General features: G+C 48.3%; 1 long non-coding RNA gene across 1 annotated transcript in view; it reads right to left on the reverse strand.

The window, feature by feature from the left end:
* The window catches only part of LOC144164240 (uncharacterized), a 33,709-nt gene that overhangs the window by 6,568 nt on the left and 13,107 nt on the right, over positions 1-14,034 (reverse strand). The gene's annotated exons all lie outside the window — the stretch shown is intronic.

Genomic DNA, 14,034 nt, shown 5'->3' on the forward strand with positions numbered 1-14,034 from the left:
AGATGAGTAATGGCACATACACGGTATACGTATTCACCATTCAACTTTCCCGTTACATTCTGGATAACAATTCTGCATGCAAACTTGTCAATACCACCACCAGTACCACAAGCTAATCGATGTCGCCGAAGAAATAGCCATTGCCCTAGCCGCCATTTCCCGCCCTGACTTAGTCACCATCCTCACCGATTCGCAGACAGAAAACTACCAGATTGGCCGAATTTTTTCGTCAGCCGTTCACATCCTCAAAAACTGCTCAACGACCCCTGACATCCGCATCATCTGGGCTCCTGTACATGCCGCCATCCTCGGTAATGAAGCGGCTCACGGAGCGGCTCGCGATCTGATACACCGAGCCATTGCCGACGGTGGCCAATGTTTACTCCCTGAAGATCAAGCCCACCCACCGAGAATCTCGCTCATCACAGGCAAACTCGCCGTCGCCTCCCACCAGAACACTGGCGCCTCTCCAGAGAGGAAGCTACAACTTGGCGGCTGCTCCAAACGAATGCCTACCCACATCCCACCCACCTCCACCTCATCTTCCCCACCCAACACCCATCCCTCTGTGCTCACTGTCCCAAGCCTTGCACCCTCTACAATATACTATGGGAGTCCTAACGTATTCCGGACTTGCCCCCAACTCCCAACCCCACCTACGAGCAGTGGAGGGCAAGGACAGCCAGCGGAAGTCAAGGTATCCCCGACTAGGGATGCCTTCCACGGGGCGAGCTCCATTCATCAAAAGGGGCCATGGCTTGGGCCTGTTGGTTTCAGTTCCCATAATGGGAACTGAAAGCGCAAATTAGACACAGACAAAGAAAGAATACGACAGGACGAGCGCTCGTCCTGTTGTCTCCTTTCAGTGTCTGTGTCTAATTTGCGCTTTCAGTTCCCATTCATCAGCCTCTGCTCAACTAATAAAATATTTATCCTCTCTCTCTCTTGTCACCGAGTTTAAGAACGAACTAGCCATTCCCCAGTTATTTGCAGGATAAATTAGTAAAACAAGAAAAAGATAGCATACTTTGTGTGCTTAAAAATAACTTGGCAAAGCACTACTCTTAGCGTAGTGCGCAAAAAATCACACATTTTCCCACATATGTACACTGGTAGATTTTGCTTCACTCGCTGAAGATGTTTACAACAAAAGTCTTTGTGTTTAAGAGGGGATCTTCCCGGTACCATACGACTGGCGCTGTTTACTGCCGCTACAAAGCATATGCGTTAACACGAGAATCCTCGGCATACTTTGCGACGGGCGCGGTTCTGGCTATTCTGGCGATTCTGCCGCACCGACCGGCAGAGGTTACTTTCGGACCCACGACAAAGCCGAGCAACTGAAAGCAGAAAGTTCCAGGAGTGCTGCTTTAAACGCCGTCACTTAAAAATTATGTGTCTGGGGTACGCAAATAAACATTCTGCCAAGCGAGCACACACATTCGGTAGACGTTCTTTAATTTACCGCTGGGTTTGCGCCAGTCATCATCATTTTCATCATTAGAAAATCCCGTGTACAGTGAAACCTTGCTGAACCGTACCTGACGGTGACGGGAAGAGAGCACGTGCTGATTAAAATGAAGAAGAGGGAAAGCGGGCAGGGGCACGCGGCGCATTATCATCATCAGGATAAGTGGTTCGAGCACATCGAATAATGAAGCGCGGGTCTCTCTGTCTAGGCTCAGGGTCTTTGAGTCGCGCTAGCTTGTGCGACATCTCTGGTGCCGATATATACCCGGGAAATCGCCCTTCGGAGCATCACCCGCATGGCTTCGTCGATCGACCGCCTTCGGAAGACTCGTGGCGTCGTCAGGAGAGGCATCACGCGAGCTCTCACCCAGCTGAATGACCTGCTGCAGCAGCCCTCTCCCGACGCGGCAACCCTGAGCTGTCACGTCGGCTACATCGTACAGCGAGAGCCTGAGGTCACCGCCCTCAACGAGATAATCGTCGTGCTGCAGATGACGACGGGCTGGAGCAGGTGCTCGAAGGAGTGGGAGAGTATACCCGCAAGACGTCTTACGCCGTCTCTCAAGCAGGCTTCCTCCTACGAAATGCCCAGCAAGTGCCCAGCGCGACTGATTCCGTAGCCAGCGGTGGGTCAGCTGCTCCAGTCATTGATCACATGGGTGCGTCAGGCGGGCACACGCATGCGTCACGTCATCGGACGGTTGCGCTTACCAAGCTCCAGATCCCAGCGTTCTCGGGAAATCTGCACGACTGTCAAGCGTATTGAGATCATTTTAACGTGACAATCCATGAAAATACCGAGCTGCCGATGATAGAGAAGTTTAAGCACTTATTGACGTACTTGATCGGCGACGCCAAACGAGCCATTGAGGGAATCCGGCTTGTTGACCCGAACTACAACCTCGCCGTTCAGCGATTCGGCCGACGAGACTTGCTCATCAACGAGCACATTTACCAACTCATGGCATCAAGCCGATACGAAGCTGAATGGATATCGAGAGGCTCCGCGAAATCTACGACAAGGTACCATTCCGTGTCAGCGCCCTGGAAGCCGTGGGAGTTCCACGTGAGCAATATGCCCTAATCGTGAACCGTGTGTTCCTCCGATGCCTGCCGGATGGCCTGATTCTAACGTACGGGCAGAGGGTTAAGGAAACGGACCAAGGCCTAACGAACGAAGCCGCGAGGTAGCAGCAAATACCTGGCCAGGTGAAAGAACTAATGGAATTCCTAAGAATTCAAATCGAAATCCGCGAGCAAGGAAGGCAAGGAGAGCCTCAATCGAACGCAGCTCGTCGATCAGTCCAAAATTCCAACTCGATCTCTCCAAGGCAACAAGGAGGCACCCGTCCCCTCGGCGTCGGCATTGACCGCGAAGACTGAGTCCGCAATAATACCGGCGTGTCCCTTGTATGACCGCCGTGGTGACAAGGTGGCGGACTACCTAGTGGACATGTCGGCGAACGAGAAGAGGTCGCGATTGCGCAACGCTGGTTCCTGTTTTCAGTGCGGCCGACGCAACCATGTGGCTCGTCAGTGCAGAGCTTCCCGTAACCTGACCTGCAGTAGCTGCAATCGGCGTCACCTAACCGTCCTGTGGGACTTGTTCAATCCGACTGGCAGCAGCACGCCCAGATCCACACGCCAGGTACAAGCCGCAGAAAGCGCACCACCGCCGTTCAGGGCGGCAGAGCTAAACAAAATCCACACCCTGCAGGGAGTGAGTGCAAAAGGCTAACCCGTCTCCTGGAGGAACAAACTGGCTTAATTACGTCTCTTCATCTCTGAAAGTTATCTCTGAAAGTTATCTCTGAAAGCTCTGAAAGTTATCTCAATGAGAAACGCAAGAAACCCAATCCTCGTCCCACCACATCAACTACCCCTAACTCAGCTGCTCCACCCGAAGAATCTGAATCAATGGTCCTTCCGCAAATTTATGATATGCTCTCCAGGCTCACAAGCGAGCTCAGAAGAATAGCTAAAGAAATTCAACTCTTCTCTTTAGAAAATGAGAGCCTTCAACAACAGCTTCAATTTCTACGGGCTGATCAATGTTCCCTCCAAAACGAAATCACCATGCGCTTCCGACGACATCTTCCGCAGACAACACCTATGACCTCAGCACTCCTCGCACCGAACGCCCCAGTGAAAACGTGACTCGTGCCAACGGAAGAGCGCTCCCTTACGACCGTAACTCCGATGCAGTCCTCTATTCCCCACTCCCGGATGCCAGGGGAAACGGCCTCAAGCTAGCTTAACAATCATACTCTATTGGAATTGTAGAGGCATAAAACAGAAAAGAGCAGCTATCGATCAGTTCACCTGTACTCTCGACCAAGAACCAGTTGCTATAGCCATTCAATGAGCCAACACGTGCATAACATTACCTGGGTACTAATGGTATGGATCCATCGACACCTATCCAACTTTAACCTTTGTCAATAAGGCCGCATCGGCTATTCATCTCATCACCCCGCAGCATTGATGTAACTACATCCTTCTGGAGCTTTTCTACCCGTCCACCACAACCAAGTCCAGCGTATTCATACTCAACATATCTTGTCATCCTACCCAAAAGTCACCCGACATTAAAGCCACGATCAATGATGCCATCAATATCACCAGAAACAGACCTCTTTTTATTTTAGGAGATTTTAATGCTGCTCATCCTAACTGTGGCTACCGCTACAAAACCAAGCTGGGCTCCCTTCTGGCCAATGTTATCAACGACCTTAATCTACTGCTGCGCAACCAACCTGATTCACCAACCCGCACTGGTACAAGCGTCACCAGGGATACTGCCCCGGACCTTTGAATCTCGTTGTTTCTTCAGAAGGAAAACCTTGGATCTGAAGTAACAAAATTATCCTGGTCCTGATCACGAGATTATACTAATAACAACTAAAACCCACATGTATAATGATCAGCTGGGGGTGGCACGCCTTACCAACTGGGACGCCTTCAGAAAAGCAAATTCTTCCAAACCCATTGGCCCCATTCAGCCCCGATTAATGATTTACTTCAAATTGTCCACTCAACAAACAAAACCATGGATATCACCTACCACACCTTTGATGCCGACTCAAAACTTATAAGGCTTTGGGAGGCATGACGTAGCCTCACCAAGCGCTGGAAGCGACAGCGGCACAATTGCAAACTGCGTCTCCTAATCGCTCTTCTAAATAAACACGCAACCGAGTACGCCAACCACCTTTCAAAAGAAAATTGGCTACAGCTGTGTGGAGCTTCCAAGGTACCCTGACAACCAAAAGAATTTGGCTCATGCTCCGGCGTCTCATCGACCCCCAAACCAGGAGCGTGTCCCATCGAGCACTGAGTCACTGACCCAAACTCTACATTCTTTCAATGGCTCTTCTGAAGCCCTCATGCGTTCCTTAGAAACTAAATACCTCCATGATTGAAAATCAGCACCGGAAAAACACCGCGCAAAAAAGGAACGAAAAGTAAACAAGACAGCGCAGGACGGCAGCGCTGTCCTGTTTACTTCTCGTTCCTTGTTTGTGCTGTGTTTTTCCGCGCTGATTTTCAATCATGAACGTCCACCAACTCGCACAAATCGCAGTCCTCTTGAACTAAATACCTCCACACAGCCAGAAATTTCACTCCCTCTCCCAACACAGGCAAGCCGAATCCGGACCTTGATCGAGATTTTCAACTTTACGAACTCCGCACATCTCTTCCCGAATGCAACAAAAACAGCGCACCGGACCCGGATCATGCGAACTACCGTCTCTTAGCTAACTTGAAGGATGAGCCAATGGAACAACTTTGCGGCATATTAACGCCCATTGGAAATCCGGAAAACTTCCCCCACAATGAAAACAGGAGAAAACAGGTTTATCCCGAAGCTTAACAAGTCCCCCCACCAAGACAACCTTCGTCCTATTACTCTAACATCCTGTGTAGGCAAATTCGTTGAGCGCATGTTACTCTGACGTCTACAACCCTACCTAGAAGCCAAGGATCTCATACCAAATACTATATATGGTTTCCGAAAACATCTCTGCACTGAAGACATCCTCCTTCGCATAAATGAAGAAATTCTCATACCAGCCTCTACAGATTCACCTTGTAAAATTCTTGTTTTAGACTTAAAGTCAGCCTTCGATAACGTGTCTCATTCTGCCATCCTCTTCCGTGTCAATGAAACAGGCTGCATCTTGCATACTTACTCCTATATTGCCGATTTTCTCACCCACAGACAGGCGATCCTGAAAGCAGCCTATGCCACATCTGATCCCATCCCCCTGGGAGATCGAGGCACTCTTCAGGGTTCTGTTCTTTCACCTTTACTTTTTAATATCGCCCTCTTAGACCTCCCTCGTCAGCATAAAGCCATTCCCCGTATTCATCACGCACTATATGCACATGATATTACCATTTCGTCTGACACGGGTTATTTAGGTGAAATTCAAGATACCCCAGAAAGCCACTGACACTGTGAAACAATTCGTCAGAATCATCACCAGCCTATCTACGCCCACTGCAGGGTGCAGGCCTCTGCCATTAATCCCCAATTATCCTGGTCCTGTGCTAAGTTTGACCAATGCACACTTCTTGATCTCATATGCCCATGTAAGTTCTGCCGCCCCCTGCAGCGCTTGCTTTCTCTAAGGATCCACTCTGTTACCCTTAATGACCATCTTACATGCCCTGCTTACATGCCCTGCCCACGTCTACTTCTTCTTCTTCATTTCTACTAACATGTCCTTAACACACGTTTGTTCCCTGACCCACTCCGCTCTCTTCTTGTCCCCTAATGTTACACCTATCATCTTCAGTTCCATTGCTCGCTGAGTCGTCCTCAATTTAATTTGAACCCTCTTAGTGAGCCTCCAAGTTTCTGTCCCGTAGGTGAGTACCGGTAAGATGAAGCTATCATACACATTCTTCTTCAGGGACAATGGTAGGCTGCCATTCATTATCTGAGGAAGCATGCCATATGCATTCCACCCCATTCTTATCCTTCTAATAATCTCTGCCTCATGGTTGGGATCTGGGGTCACAACTTGGCCTAAGTAGATATATTCGCTTACCACTTCCACTGCCTCGCCACCTATCTCAAACTGCTGTGCTGTCCCGAGGTTATTGATCATTACTTTAATTTATGCGTAATAATTTTCAGGCCCACGGTTCTACTCTGTTTGTCAAGTGCGGAAAGCATGCTTTGTGAAACAATATGCCTCATCAATTGGCCTTCGCTGTTCTCCTCAAAAACCTGACCTCACCATTGTACGGAAAAGTCACCCTGCATCCAATAAGGCATCAGCTCAAATTGCCCTCGATGGTCAGCTTATACATCCCAGACGTTCACTCAAGATACTTGGTGTTACTATCCAGGCCAATACACGGAACGATGAGACAGTATCCAAGCTCACCACAGTATTCACTCAAGTCACCCACATGCTTCGCCCAATCTCTAATCGACATCGCGGCATGAAGGAGAAAGACCTTCTCCGCCCTATCCGCACCTTCCTCATATCATGGGTCATCTATATCGCTCCCTACCTAACTCTTAGCACAAGTGAAACGGAAGCCATTGATGGCCTCATCAGCAAAGCTACAAAAAAAGCTTTTAATCTTCATATATCCACCGCGACAACTAAACTGCTCCAATTAGGCATTCACAACTCGGTCTCGCAACTCATCGAAGGGCATCATTACAGTAAACGTCTCCGCCTAACTCAGACTCGAATAGGAGTGGTACTTTTAGACGACCTCAAAATGTCAACTCCTCAGGCCACGGACAGAAAACCTCTTCCCCATAATTGGCGTCAATCCATTCCTGTCCGCCGTATTCCCAAAAATACGCATCCCGCTGTGCACCCCAGTCGTAGCCACGCTCGTAGCCAAGCCATACACGGATGCCAGCCCTTACTCCAGTTCGCCCCATAACTTAGCCATGGCAACCACTAAAGACAAGATCATCACCTGCGCCTCGATCAAGAACACATTCGTTTGGGCCGCGGAAGAGTTTGCTGTGGCCCTCGCCACCGCTCAAACACCCGCAACGCTTTTTATTACAGACTGTCAAGCCGTCTGTCGCAGCTTTTTATCAGGTTACAAGGCCTCCCGGAACCTCCTGGCTCAACACGCCCCCAAGAGGAAGATCGACATTGTGTGGACCCGCGACACTCCTCACTAACGGGCAATAATTTTGCCAACAGACAAGCCTGCGAACTCTCCTTCCAGGCCTCTGAGGAAACACCGAGTCTCGTTCCCCTGCTCACATTTCAAGACATCACTCAACATTACCGCACATCCAGACAACATTTTTCTACTCCTCACCCGCAGCTTACTAAAATAAAAGTATTCCTCCGGCGGCTTCAAACAAACACCGTCCCTCACCCAACTTGTCTACATCGGATGTACCCCACCCTATACCCCGCCACAAGTAAATTCTGTCCTAACCCATGTACCCTCACACACATGATCTTGGGGGGCGCACACAACCTAGCCCTCCCACCTTTACCAACTTCCCTTCCCCTCCCTGAGCTTTGGACGACCAGCGCGGTTTGGATGCACAGCAACTCAGGGCTGAGACAGCACGGTCGTCCCATGGTCTTCCGATCTGAGAAAGCATTCCCACACCGCCAGGTTCACAATAAAGCTTTTCTTCCTCCTCCTCCTCCTCTCAGCCCAGCCAGCAAATTTCTTAACGCCAAGCAGCACTTGGTGTTCCCAGATAGACATATTACATAATTTAAAGGATATCTCGACGTCGTCTAGATGCACGCAATAAGACATTGCAGGTGGTTCTGTCTTCCCAAGAAGCTTATCTTTACTATGCACAGTGTGCAGCTTAATTAAAACGCCGCCCTGAGGCAAGCTGCTTTCTCGAACGAGTGCATTAAAGGGACAGTAAAGTGAATTTGTCGAGGTCCCGTTTTTGCTTGCACTCCGTAGACTGGCTCAAATTAACACACTTTTCACCGTTTCTTCGGTCGATAAGTCGGTAATTATTTTATAAAGCCCGAAAGAAGAAAAACTACCATGCGCGGTCTGCGGCGGTCGCACGAACTAAAGGCTGTGACGTCAGGAGGATATGCACCGTGATTGGACGATGTCCAGGATTAGCATTCAAACAAGTTTCGGTTTCGGTTCTGTAAAACAACGTGCTTGACATCCGACGTTATCGTTGGACGGGCATTCTCGACATCTCAATAATCGTCGTACCACGTTTCTGCCATGTTGTAGGCTGTAAAAAGCCTAAGATAAGCCTCACAGGACGGCTTCGAATCGTAGCAATCACTAGCCCAGGCCTACACAGTGGATTAGCGCCCTCCGCGTTACCGCAGACGCTCAAATGCCATGCGCTTTTCCCTCATATCTGGAGCTTGCTTCACTCATGCCTGTATCGTAAAAAGCGTGTTCGCACCAGGCCAAGGGTCTGCGGATTCTGGCCTGTGCCCACTGGGGGCAAGCAGTCGGTGCTTATGGCAACAGCGCGCCAACGAGAACTCGCTAGCACGTCAGTGTCAGTCTGTGCGCGTTCGGCGAACTCGCTCGTGGGGCAGTGTACGTTATGGCCCAAAAAATGGCCCCGAAAGGGCACCGTACACTTGGCTGCTTGACATTCAGTGTCTTATGTACATTGTCAAGACTTTTTATCAGGCGTCTACAGTTCCATTGTACTGATTTTTGAAGCTTAGAGGTTCGGTGCAAGTACGGCACATGACACTGCAGAATTTGTTTTGCACGCGTCTGTATAGAACTCTGCACATTGGTATTTGTGCTGAAGACTTAAAAAGTGCTGTTTAATTAAGACACTAGGTGCTTTGTTTTTGTTTATGCTTGCAAAAAACATGTCGCATGCTACAGGCGATAGCTTCCATGGGGCTATAACATCAGCTAAAGAGGTTTTGTAGGTGTCTTTGAAGGAAATGCCCAAGTTGGAGGCTCAGTATTTACTGTTATTGCATAGGGCTGCGGAAGTGACGGCCGCTTAACGAACAAAGATACAGTAGATGTTTCAGGAATTAAGAGGTTGGATGGGTGCTTTATGACTGAGGTTGTTTTTACAGCATATAACAAGGAGGGGTAAGCACGATGGTTTTCCAATGGCACATGTCGGATTCTACATACAAACTTTGTATCAGGCTCGTAGGAAAAGCACCTGTCCCCGACCACAGGCCTAAATGATAGACAGGGTCCAGTAGTTTCAGAGCAGCTTTTGGGGCTGACTGATACACTAGGCTACCATAATCAAGCCTCGATCTTACGAGGCTGTTGAAAATTTTAAATATGTATGCTCTGTCCGTGCCATATGACTGACGTGACAGGATCCTTAGAATATTTAGTGCTTCCGTGCATTTTATTCGTAATTGGTTTATGTGAGGGATAAAGGATAATTTTTCATCCAGTAGCACTCCCGAAAATTTGTGCTCTTTTGCTATCGGGATGGGCTTCCCTTCAAGAGTCACACATGGGTCTGCCCGCATGCCCCGTTGCTTAGTAAAAAGTACGCACCGGCTTTTGTCACGGTTAAATTTAAAACCGTTCGCATTTGCCCACCTTGAGAGGCTCTTCACTCCAAGTTGGAGTTGCCTCTCACAAATGGCCATAGTGCAAGATTTAAAACTAATCTGAACATCATCCACATATACAGAGCAACAGATAGAGCGGGATAGACTGTTCTTTAAAGAATTCATTTTGACGATGAAAAGTGAACAACTCAAGACACCTCCCTGAGGTACACCATTTTCTTGGATGAAAGTGCGTGATAAAACGTGGCCAATTATCACTCGGAATGTCCTGTGGGTCAGATAGTATTCCATGACATTTATTATATTGCCACAGATTCCGAATGAACAAAGATCGAGTAGAATACCGTAACGCCACGTAGTATCATAGGCCTTTTCTAGGTCAAAGAATACAGACATACAGTGTTGTTTATTCACGAAGGCGTCACGCGCATATGCCTCAAAGGCCACAAGGGCATCCGTTGTGCACGTTCCCGAGCGAAAGCCCGCTTGACACTTGTCTAAAATCCCGTCATGCTCTAAAAAATAAACAAGGCGTCTGTTTATCATCTTCTCCAAAAGCTTGCATAAACAGCTTGTTAATGCAATCGGCCTGTAGCTGGCAGCTAAACAGGTATCCTTGCCTTCTTTTAGTATTGGAACTACAATAAATTCTTTTCAATATTTTATTGAATAAAAAAAGAATTGCTTCTTGAGTGTCTTGATGAACATGTTTTAACATTTCAAAAGTTATTTTGTCAGTCCCTGGAGCAGTTTTCCTACAGGTCGAAAGTACGACTGCAAATTCATGTTTGGTGAACGGGCAGTTGTAGCCCATGCGGTTTTTCTTTTTCCGCAGAGGCTTCTGTTTCATTAACTTTTTGTGTTTCAAGAATTGTGCAGTGTGGTGAGAAGAGCTGGAGACACTCTCAAAGCGTTGCCCAAGGGCGTTAGCTTGATCTTCAAGCGTGTCTCCAGCTGTGCTAACCAGTGGTAGGGTGTTTGTGTTTCTTTCTTGTAGTGCACTAATCCTTTTCCAAACTTCTTGAGTATCAGTATAAGAGTTGATGGAAGCAAGAAATGTTTTCCAGCTGTCAGTTTTTGCCTCTAGTTTAATTCGGCAGCCATTTGTCTTTGAACGTTTGAAGGCAAGAAGATTTTCAGTAGTTGGATACCTTCTGAGGACTGCCCCGGCTCTATTTTGTTGTTTGCGAGCTATCTTGCACGTATCTTTCCACCAAGGCCTCCGTTTGTTGTTGTTTCTACCAGAGGTTTGGGGAATTGAGGAATGTGCTGCCTCTATTATGTGTGCCGTAATTATATCTGTCGCTTCATCAATATATAACTTTGCTATTGAGGCATACGACAGTTGGGACATCCCCCTAAATTTTTTTCAGTCGGCTTCCTCTTCACGAAATCGTTGTGTGTGTGTTGGAATCGTGGGGTGACCTATTGCGGTTAATGCAACAGGAAAATGGTCACTACCCTAGAAATTTGGCGTTACACTCCACTCTACTAATGAAAATAGAGTTGGGGAACCTCTTGCGAGATCGATCGCGGAGTAATTGTTGTGGGTTATGTTGTAATAGGTCGGCTGTGTTTTAAGCAGTTACCAGAAGAGAGCAAGAATTTCTCTATAAGTCTTCCTTATGTATCGGCACGTGCAGAACTCCAGTGTTGATGATGAGTATTAAAATCACCCATGAGTATGAAAGGCTGCGGGAGTTGGTCAATTAAAGGTTCCAATTCATTAGCCTGGAGATGGTAATCTGGGGGTATATACAACGAACAGATATTAGCTTATTAAAGATAATCGCTCTCATGGCCACTGCTCCACGGTTAGTTTGCAGGCTTATTTGATGACAAGCAATCGAATTTTGAAAGACAAAGGCAACACCTCCGGACGAGTGAGTGCAGCCATCTCTATCCTTTCTAAAAACCGTGTACTGTGTCAGAAAGTGTGTGTGTTTTGCATTCGAATGTGTTTCCTGGAGACAAAATTACCTCTGGCTTGTGTTCCGACAATATTTCGTAAATGTCGTCATCATTTTCAACAGGCCCCTACAATTTCACTGTATACAGTTTTGCAACATAAATTTCGTTTTTTGGAAGATTGTGCTTGTTTGTTTACTTCAGTTTTGTTATTTTTGCGTGGTGGACCTGTTACTCTTCTTATTTTCTTTCTACGCTCAACTCAGGGGCGCCGCTCCCTCGATAGCTCTGGTGCCACCGGGGACGGCGTTACGGAATCGACAGCTCGGCTAGTTGGTGTCCGTCCATCTAAACAGCGCTTAACAAAACAATGACGAGGAAGAAGGGACAAGCGCCCTCTTGTGTACTTTCTTCCTCGTCGTTGTTTTGTTAAGCGCTGTTTAGGATGAACGGCGTTACGTCCATTTCCTCAACAGGCGCCCCATGAACAGCTGATGGGTCAGGCTCTTTCGGGCGTGCTACGAGAGGGTCGGTGTCTTTGTTGGCCGCGCGCGCTGGAGGCGCAGAACGTGGAGGTTGCAGCCGGCCCTCCCGAGTCCATGTTCCCCAATGTCTCAGGAACACTGAGGGTGGGTGCCTCAGACACCGGAGTGGCCGCACCATCTCCAGAAGTCTTTGTCACCACTGTTGCTGCAGTCACAGGCAATGTGACGACGTTTTGGGCTCCCGAGGGAAGCACAGCGGGGGGCGAAGATGGGACCAAGTCAGCACTGCTGTACTAGGTCGCCACCGACACCAGACGCGGCTCCGCCCCCCAGTGAGCCGCGTTGGAATACCTAGGAGAAAACATGGCATGTTTTCTCCGCGTTTCCTGATAGGAGATTTTTGTGTTGCTTTGAGATTGATTATTTCGTTTTCTGCTTTGAACTTTTCACATTTTCGTGAATAGGCTTCGTGTGATTGTTCACAGATGGGACATTTCAGCTCATCAGATGTACAGTTTTCGGACGGGTGATCGTGCGCTGCACACTTGGGGCACATCAGACGTCCGCAGCAGGAGGTTGTACTGTGCCCATACCGGTGGCAACTGAAGCATCCGCGTCGGTTGGGCATGTATTGTCGAACTTCGCAATGCAAGAATCCTGCAGTGACTGACTGGGGACGACTGCTGTGATCAAAAGTTAGAATCACAAGCTTCGTGGGCATTTCATTTCCATCACGCCTTATCATTATTCTCCTGACTGGAGTAACCCCTTGGTCACGCCTGCCATCTAGGATGTCAGAATCTGTCTCTTTCAAGAGGTCAGGTTGAGAAATTACACCTTACGAGCTGTTTATGCTTCGGTGTGGATTGACAGATACTTTGAAATCATGCATCTCAGTCTGACTTAAGAGTTTATTGGATTGTTCTTTGGTTTGCACTTCAACGAGAATGTCACCTGATGTTAGCTTCTTCGTCTTGTAGTTCGCGCCAACTACACTCTCTATGAACTTAGCTACCAGAGAGACTGATTTACTGGTGATTGGTGCATCTTTCTCAACAGACTGTATTATCAGGAAACGAAGGAAGTTGTCAGGCCTTGTAAACACTTAAGCAGAGAGTGGTGGGAAAGCAATTACTTCGGTGCGAGCCCTCTTCAGGACTCGATCGTTTGGTTGGGGGGGAGGGGGGCTTAGATATACCATACGCTACAGTATACAGCAGGGAACGGGGGTACTTTCTTCTCGATCCTTACCCTGTTAGCTAGAGAAGCTCCAGAGCTCCCTGCCTGGTAAACAGACAGAGAGCCCATCCGCTGGAGCTTGACCTAGGCTCCGACGGCCCCCGTTTGAGGTTTTTACCCTTCACCTTACAACTCATTACCACGGTCAGTTACAGCGTGAGTACGGGGGCTGGGGGTCCGCGGTGTCGCCTACACCTTCACCAAGATTGCTCTAGGTGCCCCGTGCGGGGCATAGCATTACGAAGCTCGGTGGGACAGCACTCCAGACTGACTCTGTTGGGGATGTCGTCGCCACTGCCCTTCGTTTACAGTTTTGCTTAGGGATATTTTATAATGAACACGGCGTGGCACCAAGAACCATGAATTTCAACTTACGCATGGTTTCTTTAGGAGCGGTTGCACAAACGCTCCATTAACTGTGATTT

Source organism: Haemaphysalis longicornis, unplaced genomic scaffold, assembly GCF_048455015.1.
Source record: "Haemaphysalis longicornis isolate Haplotype H1 unplaced genomic scaffold, Haemaphysalis longicornis Haplotype H1 scaffold_13, whole genome shotgun sequence".
NCBI lineage: Eukaryota > Metazoa > Arthropoda > Arachnida > Ixodida > Ixodidae > Haemaphysalis > Haemaphysalis longicornis.